A 10532-nucleotide genomic window follows, 5' to 3' on the forward strand; every position below is an offset into this window, starting at 1 on the left:
GAGCCCACCATTATAAGAACTATAGATTTCTAATAATAAAGTGTCTTTTCATGCCTTGTGGTGATGGAGCCTGTACCACCTTTACCTGTCCCCGACACCCCTGCAGTGACAGGGAGGATGAGCAGGTGGATGCTGCTGCCATCATCCTTGTCTCCTGCTGATCAGCTCAGCTTGGGAGCCCCAAATATTGGCTAATCCCTCGGGTCACACCGAGGTGACAGTGTTGGTGCTGGACTGGGGAATGAGCCTGCCCTGGTCTCCGAGAAAGCACTGAGAGGAACCCAGAAATGTCCTAGCAAAGCCACAGCCTTCCAACCCTACCTAAGAGAAGTTCTGCTCTCCGTAGAATATTAGAGATTCTGGCATGAAGCACCAAGCAGACATCATTCACCAGAGATGCATAAAATGAGTTAATGATACGGCTGAGCAAATCCTTACTACAGTGGGGTATGACAAATATCAGCCAGAAGTGCACAATTCCCAATTCACTATCTATATCCACGTCTGAGAACAGATGGAGGAAAGCCTTGAGCTGATCTAAACTTGGCTCAACCCACCCTGTTTACTGATGGAGTTTCCATGAGAATGGGAATCAGAGCTACTGGTTGCAGTCACTGGAGAGCCTCAGCCTGCTGATTCACCTTCCATTATCTCTTCAAAACCAATATTTGCAGGTGTCCTCCCCCGCGAAGATGCGGGCTGGGGGTGTGTTAATTATTGAAAAATGACAGCAGATGGAGGAGGGGATTTGCATACAGTGGTACAGGAGATGTTTGAAAATGCTCTCCCAGAGTTTGCAGGGATTGCTGGCTGAGCACTCTGAACAGTCAGGAGGAGAGCTGGCAAGTTTAGCAGAAACCTTTGTAAACGCCAGTAAGGACCCAAACAATTCCCATTAGGGAGCTGCAGAGCCATCTGCACTCTAGCATCAGGGCTGCCTGTGGCATCCACAGCAAGACTTGTATGTCTTGGCTCGGCACTTTGGAATCCAGCACCGGAGAGGCTAAGTCATATGACGGGGTTATTTGCATCATTATGCTGCTGGATTCCCAGAGAAGTTTTCGCAATGTTTAAGGGTTTAAACAAGTGGGACTGAAGCAGAAACAAAGCACTGTAGTGCCTCTGCGTGTCCCTTGTCACCGCGTGCACGTGGTGGGCAGAGTGGGAGGAGGGTGGCAGGCAGTGCTGTACAGAACTTTAGGCTCATAAAGCGCACTCACAAAAACTGCAGCATCAGTACAAAACGGGCTATTTTGCGACACAAAAACAAGCCAAGACAGCCGAAATCCTGCATCACAGCTTAGCTAGAAGGCTGGTGTTCCAGGCTGGTGATGTGCAAGGCAAGCCCAGCACCATTATCTCCCCCGAGGATTTTACAGAACCACTGGGCTAGGGAACAGCCACCTTGCCCCAGCCAGGCAGGGATTGATTCCCTGTGAATTCCTGCCTGCAGGCACTGTAAAACTGGGTGTTGGCACTCCAGAAGTGACCGCTGGTGAGCACAGCAGCTGTTGAGGAAGCACCTCCAAGCCAACCCAGGGAAAAATATTGTGGCTCCAGATTGAGCTTTTTCAAGGAGCTGAGCTGCTGCCGCTCAAAATAAAGTCAGAGTAAGGCACAGTGTCCCATTTTCAAAAGTCTGTATAGAAAAATAAGGCCTGGCTTTTTTTATGCATTCCAAGAGAAATTATTGAAGGCTCGTAAGGCCCAGGTGTTGTTCCCAGTCAGACAAGGAGTATAAAAAGGAAGGCAAGTTACAGAAGAAAATTCAAGAAAGTTTTTGATATCCCTATGAAATCAAAGCTATTTTCACAGTAAAAATAGCCAAGGAATCTTAAATTCTATTTTGACAGCCTTCCAAGGTCCAGGACTTGCCAGGTGCATGCTCCTGTGGGAATTTGTAATCCCTTTAAACCAAGAGCACCAAATTCCACGGGAAGCATACTGTCCTGGAGCAGAGTCCCCACATCTGGAAATAGGAAGTAAAAACACAGCAAGCAGATTTTCAAACAAGGAGGCGATCACCAAATTACAGCACTGGAAGGGATGCTGAGAGGTCATCTACCTCCAGCCCTGTGAAAGCATCTCTGTCCCATCTGTTTTACCTCTTAAAGACCTCCCCAGTGCAGACACCACAGTCTATCCAGGAAAGATGTTCTTTTTCTCATGATTCACTCTTTTTGCCTTTAGAAAGTTTCCCCTAATGGTAAAGCTGGATCTCTCTTACCATAATTTACATGTACTTCTCATCCTACCCAATAGAGACAAAAAACTCCCATTTGCTCCTCTCATTCCTGCAACAGCCTTTTAGATGCATGAAGATTTCTCATGTCACTTTTCACACTCCCCAGACCTAAAACTCCCATTTCTTCTTGTCTATCCTCCTAGTTTAGATTGGGTGAGGCTCTGTTGATTCATGGTGCACCCCTTTGGTGGCTCTCACTTTAATCCATGTCTTTCCTGAATTTCTCTCTGCAGGAACAGCACACAGGGTGATCCCAGCTGAGGCCTCACCAGCACAATGCAGAATGGAAGGAGCACTTGGTGTGCTCTGCAATCATCCCTCCTGTTTATACACTTTAGTGTGACATTTACAGTGACAAAGGATTTTTTTGTTGTTGCTTTTTGCTTCAATTTGTAAAAGTCAGGGCCACAACATGAAACCAAACTGTCACTGAAGCCCCCAAGATGCTCTCCATTAACAGGAACTCTTTTCTCCTGTGTACAAGTGTTTCTGCTAAAAGTCTCTGTATTTGAATTGCCATCTGCTGTAAGCAACTGAATTGGGATCTTGATGAGTTATAGTCTTGTTTTCTCATGCTCACACTTACTTGGACAGCTAAACCTGTTTTTTTTTAATGCTTCCAAAAGAACTGTTTTCAGAAGAAACTGAAGGACTAGTCTAGTCTACAGAGGTTTGAAAATTTGCTGGTTTCTGTCCAGCAGTTCTGGAGCACTGACTTCCTAAGCAAGAACACAAGTGTTCAATCTGTGCTTCAAATGCAAGGCAGAAGTCACCAAGCACCCAGCAATCTCCTGATGCAAGTGATTATTCACTGCACAGGCATTTGAATAGCTGTAATATTTATGAGATGATGTATTCAACCCCCTGAACACACATGCACACCCTAATCCTGACTGATGTTGTGTGCTGAGCTGGGAGCTGAGTTTCAAATGAATTGCTGGTGTTGTTTGGTTGCAAGGAAACAAATACAAGTCTAATCCACTTCAAAAGAACCTATCTCTTGGCTCACTAAGTAGAAACTTCTGTAGGTTAAAACTTCTACAGTTAAAAAGGAAAATAAAAAGCCAGCCCATCAGAGCCAGTGAGTTCTGATCATGTAGATAAACATTTCTAACCCTTCATGCTGAAAAAAATAAGTTTTCTGATAGGAACTAATAAGGAAGGTTTCTCTGAGGCTACATGCAAATCTGCTGAGTGTTCAGTACAGACTTCAGCATTTGGAACTATTTTAAGAATAAGAGAGGTTCTGGGTCCGGGCATATGCACTGCAGACAATTTCACTGCTCACAGATTTTGCCAAACAGTAAAATATAAAGTTGCAGCTTTGGGTTTGCTGCTATGAGTCAGGACCGTGGGCACACAAGAAGCTGATGAGAAACACACAACTTTCACTTCACTATACTGTAAAGCTTTAAGTTGAATTAACACAAACCAAAGGCTACACAAGTGCAGAAAACTCCCTCCCAAAATGGTACATTAAGGCTGGGAAGAGTAGCCCAGCTGAGTTTCACTTCATGCTTTAGGAGCAACAGTTCAAGTGTGTAAAGAGGTGTGAGATCATCCAAAGCAGTAAGACAAGTGTTTGTTAAGGAAGAAAATATAGTTATTCAAGAGCATCATACCCAGATGAACTACTGCTAGACTGCTGGCCTACAATTAACACACCAACCAAAAAAATCACAGGTACAACATTTCCTTGTACTCAGACAGTCCCCAAGAAGGACCAAAGGGAATGATTCAAATGTACTTTGGTGAAATGTAATGGTAACTCCTGCAAGGGCATTATTGAGACCCTTCATTGTTTCTTCATCTAATTTGGACTACAGAAGCTCCCCACAAGAGCTGCCTGTAAAGCTGAGGTTGGTTTACTCCACAGAGCATGCATCAAGGTCTAAAAGGCATGTTTACTATTTGGAGTTTGGATTGAGGGAGAGCCTGAGCTATGTTTACTATGCTTGTTTTTAAAACAACAGCTTTTTACTCCTTTAAGGAAATGTACAGAGCAGTTTCCTTCAAACTCTTTACCATGGTTAGGTTCTCTTTAGCTGTGTTGTCCTGGTTGAGAAGCTTATTGCTTTATTAGAGCTGCTGGAACTGTTCTTTGACAAGCTATAAAAAAGACTCTACCTATGTTCAATCCAAATTCATCACTGTTTAGAGAAGTATTAATAAAAAGGGAAAAGTAAATCAATGAAGTCACTTTATTGATCTTGAGAATGTGGAACTACTATTAATAAAACATGTTGATGTTGTTTTATGGATGGGTCAAAGTCCTGGTAAGGGTGTGTTTGTCATTCTAATTTTTGTGCAGTTTCATCAACAAAGTATTTGCTATTGCAGTACTGTAGTTATTCATCTCCTGTTTTCCTCCCCCACAGCCAGAACATCTGCTAAATGTTTCTGAATCCGAGCTTGTTGGGATAGGGCCCGTTGCTTTTCCATATTTATGAACTGTGTGGTACACTGGCACTCATTCAGCAGCCTGCTTCCCCAGGCTCATGCGCGGATGACATCAGCCACTGTGGGCTTGTGTGCAGGAGATCCACATGTGCAGGGCTCGCACAGGGGGCTGCCAAACTCCTCTGGCCTCCAGAAGCACTGCAGCTCCACTGCTGCCCAGGAACAGAGCTATCAACTGACACCTGAGCCATGCAGGGGCGAGCAAGAGGAGCCAGAGGTATTTATGGTGTCACCTGGAATTGTAATGAAGAGCAATGGGCTAAAATTGAATGCAAAGAGTTCTATCTGACTCCAGAAATATCATCCACATATTTTTCAGTCTGGTCAAAGAGGCAAATTAAACACAAGGTGCTATGCTTGTGTTAGTTGTGACAGGCGGGACAAAGCAGGACACAGGAGTGGTTCTGGCATGGAGAAAGGAGCACATCATTAATTTCTGACTTCTGTTTTTGCTCTGTAGTAGCCCAGCCTGTCATGCCAGCACTCGCACAGGCACAGCTTTATGCTATTTACACGCTGAGGGGAGGCTGCTGTGCCATTATTGTGCCCACACGTGACTCCCATCACACCAAGAGACGCCGTGCTCACAAACTGCCCTTGTGTGCTGGGCTGAGGGGACCTGTCCCTGTTTGTCCCTGTTTGCCCCTGTTTGCCTTCCTGGCTGCTTTGCAAACTGTGCCTCTCCAAAGTCGAGGATGTAGGATCTTCAAACCTCGTGAGAAACAAGGGACCCTCATCTCCTCTCGACTGTGAGAGCTCTGAGGATCATTTGGCTGCCCAAATGCATGCCAGCAACAGACCACAAGCACAATCACAGCCTAATAGTCTTAATGAGATTACAGCTAGAGATGCCCCAGTGCTGCTGTCTGATTAAGGAACAGAACAAGCACCAAATTCAAGAAAAAGAAATCTCCTTGCCTTTCATGTGAGCAGGCTGCAGGTTGATCAGGATTTCAGATCTACGGTGTACAACCTTTGATTTCTTTTCCCTTCTTATTCCTTACAATTGTTTGGTTTTTTGGGTTTGTTTTTTTTTTTTTTTGCAATGCATTACTTTCCTTATAAAGCAGTGTATTCTCTTCACAGATGACTAAGTTCCATTAATATTTTTCAGGACATGATTTAAAACTGTTGATCACACTGCTCAGTAACATGACTACATTTATAGATGCCTATTGTTAGCCATGGTAGATTGATCTCACCCATGGCTACTGTCTGTACGCTTGACTGTGACACCCAAGTGCTACAGGGGAACGTGGTGGATCTTTGCCAGTGTAATAATTCCTTTTATCAGCAGTTTATCTGGAGCATCTGTTTGTCTCATCAGAGTGAAACTGCTTGTAACTCTATCCTACACAGGGCAAATACTCTTTCTGCACCTGTTCAAGCATTTGATTTACTTGCTGCTTCAATTCTTAATCTCAATGAAAGCAAATAAGTCAGCTTGTACAACAAAGGCTGGAACCATGAATTAAGTGGAAAAGCTGATACAGGGACGTATCAGCTGGCTGGAGCACAAAACCTGGTATTAAGGTAGGGATTGTGCAGTGCTCCCTGCAAACTGCAGATCTCATCGAGCTTCCTGCAAGAAACCTGCTGCTAATGGCAAGGCTGCAGTCCCTGCAGGAATTCACGCCTAGGACAAAAAGCCAGTGCATTCACGGATTTTGCAAGAAGCCTAGAGCTAGCACAAAAGAAAATCCCTTCCCTTAGACACAAGAAAGCCCGGAATTTCCTAGTCAACGACAAACAGTAAATAACATTTGCAGCAGAAGGTAGGAGAGGCTGGCTGGGTCGGTACTCACAGAGCTGCGGGAATGACCTTCTTCTCACATGAGTCAGCTCCTCCCCGACAGGTGCTCGCAGCTCGCTGCCTCTGCAGGGGCAGACACCCAAATCGGAGCCCCTCGCCACTCCCCGTGCCCTGCCTCCACACGGCTTCTCTTCGCAGGGCTCCTAGCAGCGATTTTCTCCTCCTCTGGGCTTGCAAGGTAAAGCCAAAATGTAGAAGAAACGGGATCTCGGCTGCGAATCTCCTTGTGTCAGCCTCTGCCGGAGCATCTCGCAGAGCCTCGAGGAGGCTGAGTGATGATGGGTCTGGCTGCCAAGTCGTCACGGTTGCCACAGTAACGCAGCAGTGGTCCCCTGTGGCTGGCTAAGGGAGCGGCAATGGGAGCACCGAATGGATGCGCTGCCTCCTCCTTCGAGGATTCCTCTGACCTGAGTAATCCTCCCGTTTCTTTAAAAAGGCTGTTTTGTACAGGAGGTATTTCCCCCACACCCCGCACACACCCTCCCTCCCACCTTGGTTACTCCGCTCACAGAGCTCTACGGCATCTTTAATCCTGTTTCTGTGGCGTAGGAAAGCTGGCATAACCCCGAGGGAGCTGCTGGCTTCCCCTGAGAAACACCACGGCTTGTGGAAAGAGGAGAAAAGAATCCTTGTTCTGGTGAATACCTGAGCAGGAGCGCACGCTCGCCGGTGTTCGAAGCGGTGCTGGGATGGTGCGATATAATCTTGTCTCTGTGAGCAGGTGAATGAGCAGTTGAGAGAGCAGGAGGGGATTTCTGTGCCAAGCGTTTCTCTGCCAGCACGGCCCAGCACAAGTGTGTCTGTGAGGCCCTGTTACAGCTACGGGGAAGCTCAGGGCAGGCAGGATTCCTTTGTTCCTGTCCCCTCAACTGAAAAGTCTTGGTGCTGTCATTTCTGAGCCTTAATATCTACTTTTTTTTTTTTTTTTTTTTAATTATAACATTGACACAAACATTAGCAGTAATGTTAGTCCACCACAGTGGAGATCTACAGACTCTGGGCTGTAGTCAGAAAAGCAGCCAAGGCTGCAGAAGCAGGCGTTATTTTGCTGGACAATGAACAATTCAGCCTTGTTTTAGAAAGCAGCTCCTTGGATAGTTAAATAATACCACTTGTTTATGAGACAGACTATTTATCTCATCTTCTTTATAAAATGTTGCTAACGGTTCTTTGTTGCTTTCCTTATTATTCTCTCTTAAAGCCAAGTGCTTCTTTTAAGGTAATGGGTTTCCTCTCTCAGTAACAAACACAGCTCTGTGTGCACGTAGGTGGTGTGGACAAAAACAAACACACAGGAGCAAAACCCACACATTTGCTTTCTTAGCTGACTCTCCTGTCCTCACTTTCAACCCAGGTTGTTTGGGCAATCTGTGACACTGGCTCATCCCAACTTGCTGGGTAGGGACAGGCCTCCAGGGGCCAAAATCCAGATGTTAAAGATCCCATTGTGACAAGGGGTCAAGCACCTTTTGCTCCACTGTAATCTGCAGCAGCAGAGATGGGACTAGTTAAGAACAGCAGTATCAGCCAGAAGGGCTGGAAAGAATTGAACTGGATTATAAAAGCTGTGAGCAGGCAAAAAAAAAATCTTACATGTTAAAATAAAAAGTCTAATCTTTTTACTTATCTTTGCCTCTGCCTTCAGACTGAGTTTTCCAGCTTTCCTCCAATGTACTGTAAGGATTAAAACTTAATTTGGTTTAGAAAAAAACTCTCATTTCTCTTGTGTTTACAGGATTCTTAAATGGGACTTGGAGAACATCACCAAACACGGTGATGGCCACGACAACGCCACTGGGCTTGGCAGTGCAGAATATCTCTGTGGAGTAGGAAAGTCCATCTAGGCCCAGCCTAAGGGAGTCTGGAGCCTTCTGATTACAGGTGCTGGATTTAACAGCATCACCCCCACACACACAGACACCCTTGTGCCTTGTTCAAAATCAGTTATTAGCACACCCAGGCTTAGGAGCATCCAGTTCCACACAGGTGTGAGGTTACTGAACATATGAAGGCATCTTACAGAAATTCAAGTTATCACAGGCATTTTATGCCTGTTTCCTCAGTAACCTTAAATGAGAATGCAGCAAGATCAGAAGCTGAGCTGCACACTTGGTCTCACATAGGAAAGTGTTGCTTGGTACATATAATTAAATAAATCTGTTTTGCTGACACTCCCTCCCCCACCCTTCCCTCAGCTATTTTTATGCTTGGCTTAGTGGAAAAGACTTGGTGCCTCTGGGTGTGAAGCATGAAGCCATTCAAAATGAAGCTGTCCCCTGAAGAAGACAATCCTGAGAAGGAATAATGCTGGCCTCTCAGGGAGCATGAAAGCAGCAGAGGAATGCAGGGGAGAGGAGGTGGCTGGGCTTGGCCTGCAGCACCGAGAAGTCTTTTCCATTTGCAGCTTTCTCCTCCTGCAGTCAGAGCTGTTTAATGGGATCACGAGGGCTGCTGTGCCATTACTTAGGGAAGAGGGTATAAAAACGACAGCAGCTAATAAGCACCCATTTCTCATCAGTGGCCTCATAAGGCTAATTGCACAAACAGAACGTTTGGGAGGCCAACGGGCTGGAAATGACATTCTGTTTGCTGGATCCAGACCAGCACACAGAGACTGCCTCCCTGCGCCTGGACACAAACAAAGACAGGGCTATCCCTAAGTGTGTGCCCACAGGAGGACACAGACTTCAGAAACTGAGCTGGAATGCTGAAGACACAGCACAGCCATTCTTCCTGATGATCAGGAGGCAAGGGGAGCAGAAACATTGAATGTTCCTTTGTCCATAAATGTCCAGACCACATTCCTGGTTCTGAAGTTCCCTCACAGAAAGGAAGGCTTTGTCTGGAGCTCACGACTGAGGACTGGAAGAAAGACTGAAAAAAATACCTGAAAAAAAAAAAAAAAACTAAAAAAAAACCCCAATCCAAGCTTGGTGGACCAGGGTGGAAACACACCTTGAGCTGAGGCCTCTGTCAAGAGGAGGCATTGATGCTTCCCAGAGAAGAGGCTGGCTGATGGGAAGGGCAGACACTGGACAGAGCTGTGTGTGGCCCCAGAGCAGCATAAAGGCAGGGAGTGTGTGTTTATGTGTGTAGGAAGGGAGCTGCTGGTGGTGGGAGTGCAGCCCCTGCACGTGAATTGTAGATGTCAAAGCTGAAAAAGTGCTTGTTGGCCTGTTCACTTCCCCTTCTTTTGGCTGCTGAAGATTTGAGAAGTTGAATCTTCCACTCATGGCACCAAAGGATCTAATGCTGTGTATTTGCTCTAGTAACATCAGTCACTAATTAGATAATTCTGACCAAAAAAAAAATACTTGACAAGATTGGTTCTTTCAAACATCCAGGTTCATTTTGCTCTTAGTATCACTATCCAGGTTTATTTTAAACCAATATTTAAGTTTTCTTCTCACTCTGATCTATAGTTAGGCTTGTTAGGAAGTGTCTGTGCTGTTTTTTCTATTTTTAAAATATGGGCCCACGTTTGATGGGTTTTTGCTTGAGATTCTCTGGTGCACTGCTGGTAAAATTAACTCATAACCAGTTCTCAAGGCTATTGGAAAGCTATGACCACATTAGAATACATCCTGTTCTAAATGATTTGGATATCCTAGACTTTTTTTTTTTTCCACACCTGATTTTCATGGAGATCCATGCTCCTGCTTGTTTGTACTCCTACTAAGTGCTGCTATGGTCATGCATGTTATTGATGGGATTCTAGAAAGCTCAGCAACTCAGCAATTTTATAACTGCATTATAAATAATTCAATCAACTGTTCTTCCCCACATCTACATCTCATTTATTAATGGACTTTCTTCCTAGGCAGTATTTTCTTATCTGTCATCACTGTCCCAGATATATAAATATATATAAATATATATATATATACTTGGAGGAGGAATGTAATTAGTTTCGCGGTCCTTGTGCCAAAACTTGCACTGACTTCAGTCAGAGATTTGCCTGAAGAATGCCTGATTACAGCCTGTAGGAGTTGGTCCTATTTCTGTACCCCAGAA

The 10532-nt window shown here is 45.1% G+C and overlaps 1 protein-coding gene and 1 long non-coding RNA gene across 18 annotated transcripts in view; one reads left to right on the forward strand and one right to left on the reverse strand.

Moving 5' to 3' along the window:
- MICAL3 (microtubule associated monooxygenase, calponin and LIM domain containing 3) overlaps positions 1-6809 on the reverse strand; it is a 158881-nt gene extending 152072 nt beyond the window's left edge. For 11 of the 17 annotated variants that reach the window (XM_064421310.1, XM_064421320.1, XM_064421315.1 and 8 more), the window contains exon 1: positions 6511-6808. The gene's annotated coding sequence lies outside the window, so the exon portion shown is untranslated. Of the gene's footprint in view, positions 1-6510 lie in introns of all 17 variants that reach the window. The other 6 variants (XM_064421313.1, XM_064421316.1, XM_064421314.1 and 3 more) reach the window with 3 other exon arrangements.
- A 36-nt stretch (positions 6810-6845) lies between these two features.
- Positions 6846-10141, forward strand: LOC135301087 (uncharacterized). The gene is made up of 3 exons (XR_010362819.1): positions 6846-6971; positions 7068-7239; positions 8254-10141. It is a non-coding gene; the product is annotated as an uncharacterized LOC135301087 (long non-coding RNA).
- Positions 10142-10532: the final 391 nt, after the last annotated feature.

The sequence above is a fragment of the Passer domesticus genome, chromosome 5 (genome assembly GCF_036417665.1).
Source record: "Passer domesticus isolate bPasDom1 chromosome 5, bPasDom1.hap1, whole genome shotgun sequence".
NCBI classification, from domain to species: domain Eukaryota; kingdom Metazoa; phylum Chordata; class Aves; order Passeriformes; family Passeridae; genus Passer; species Passer domesticus.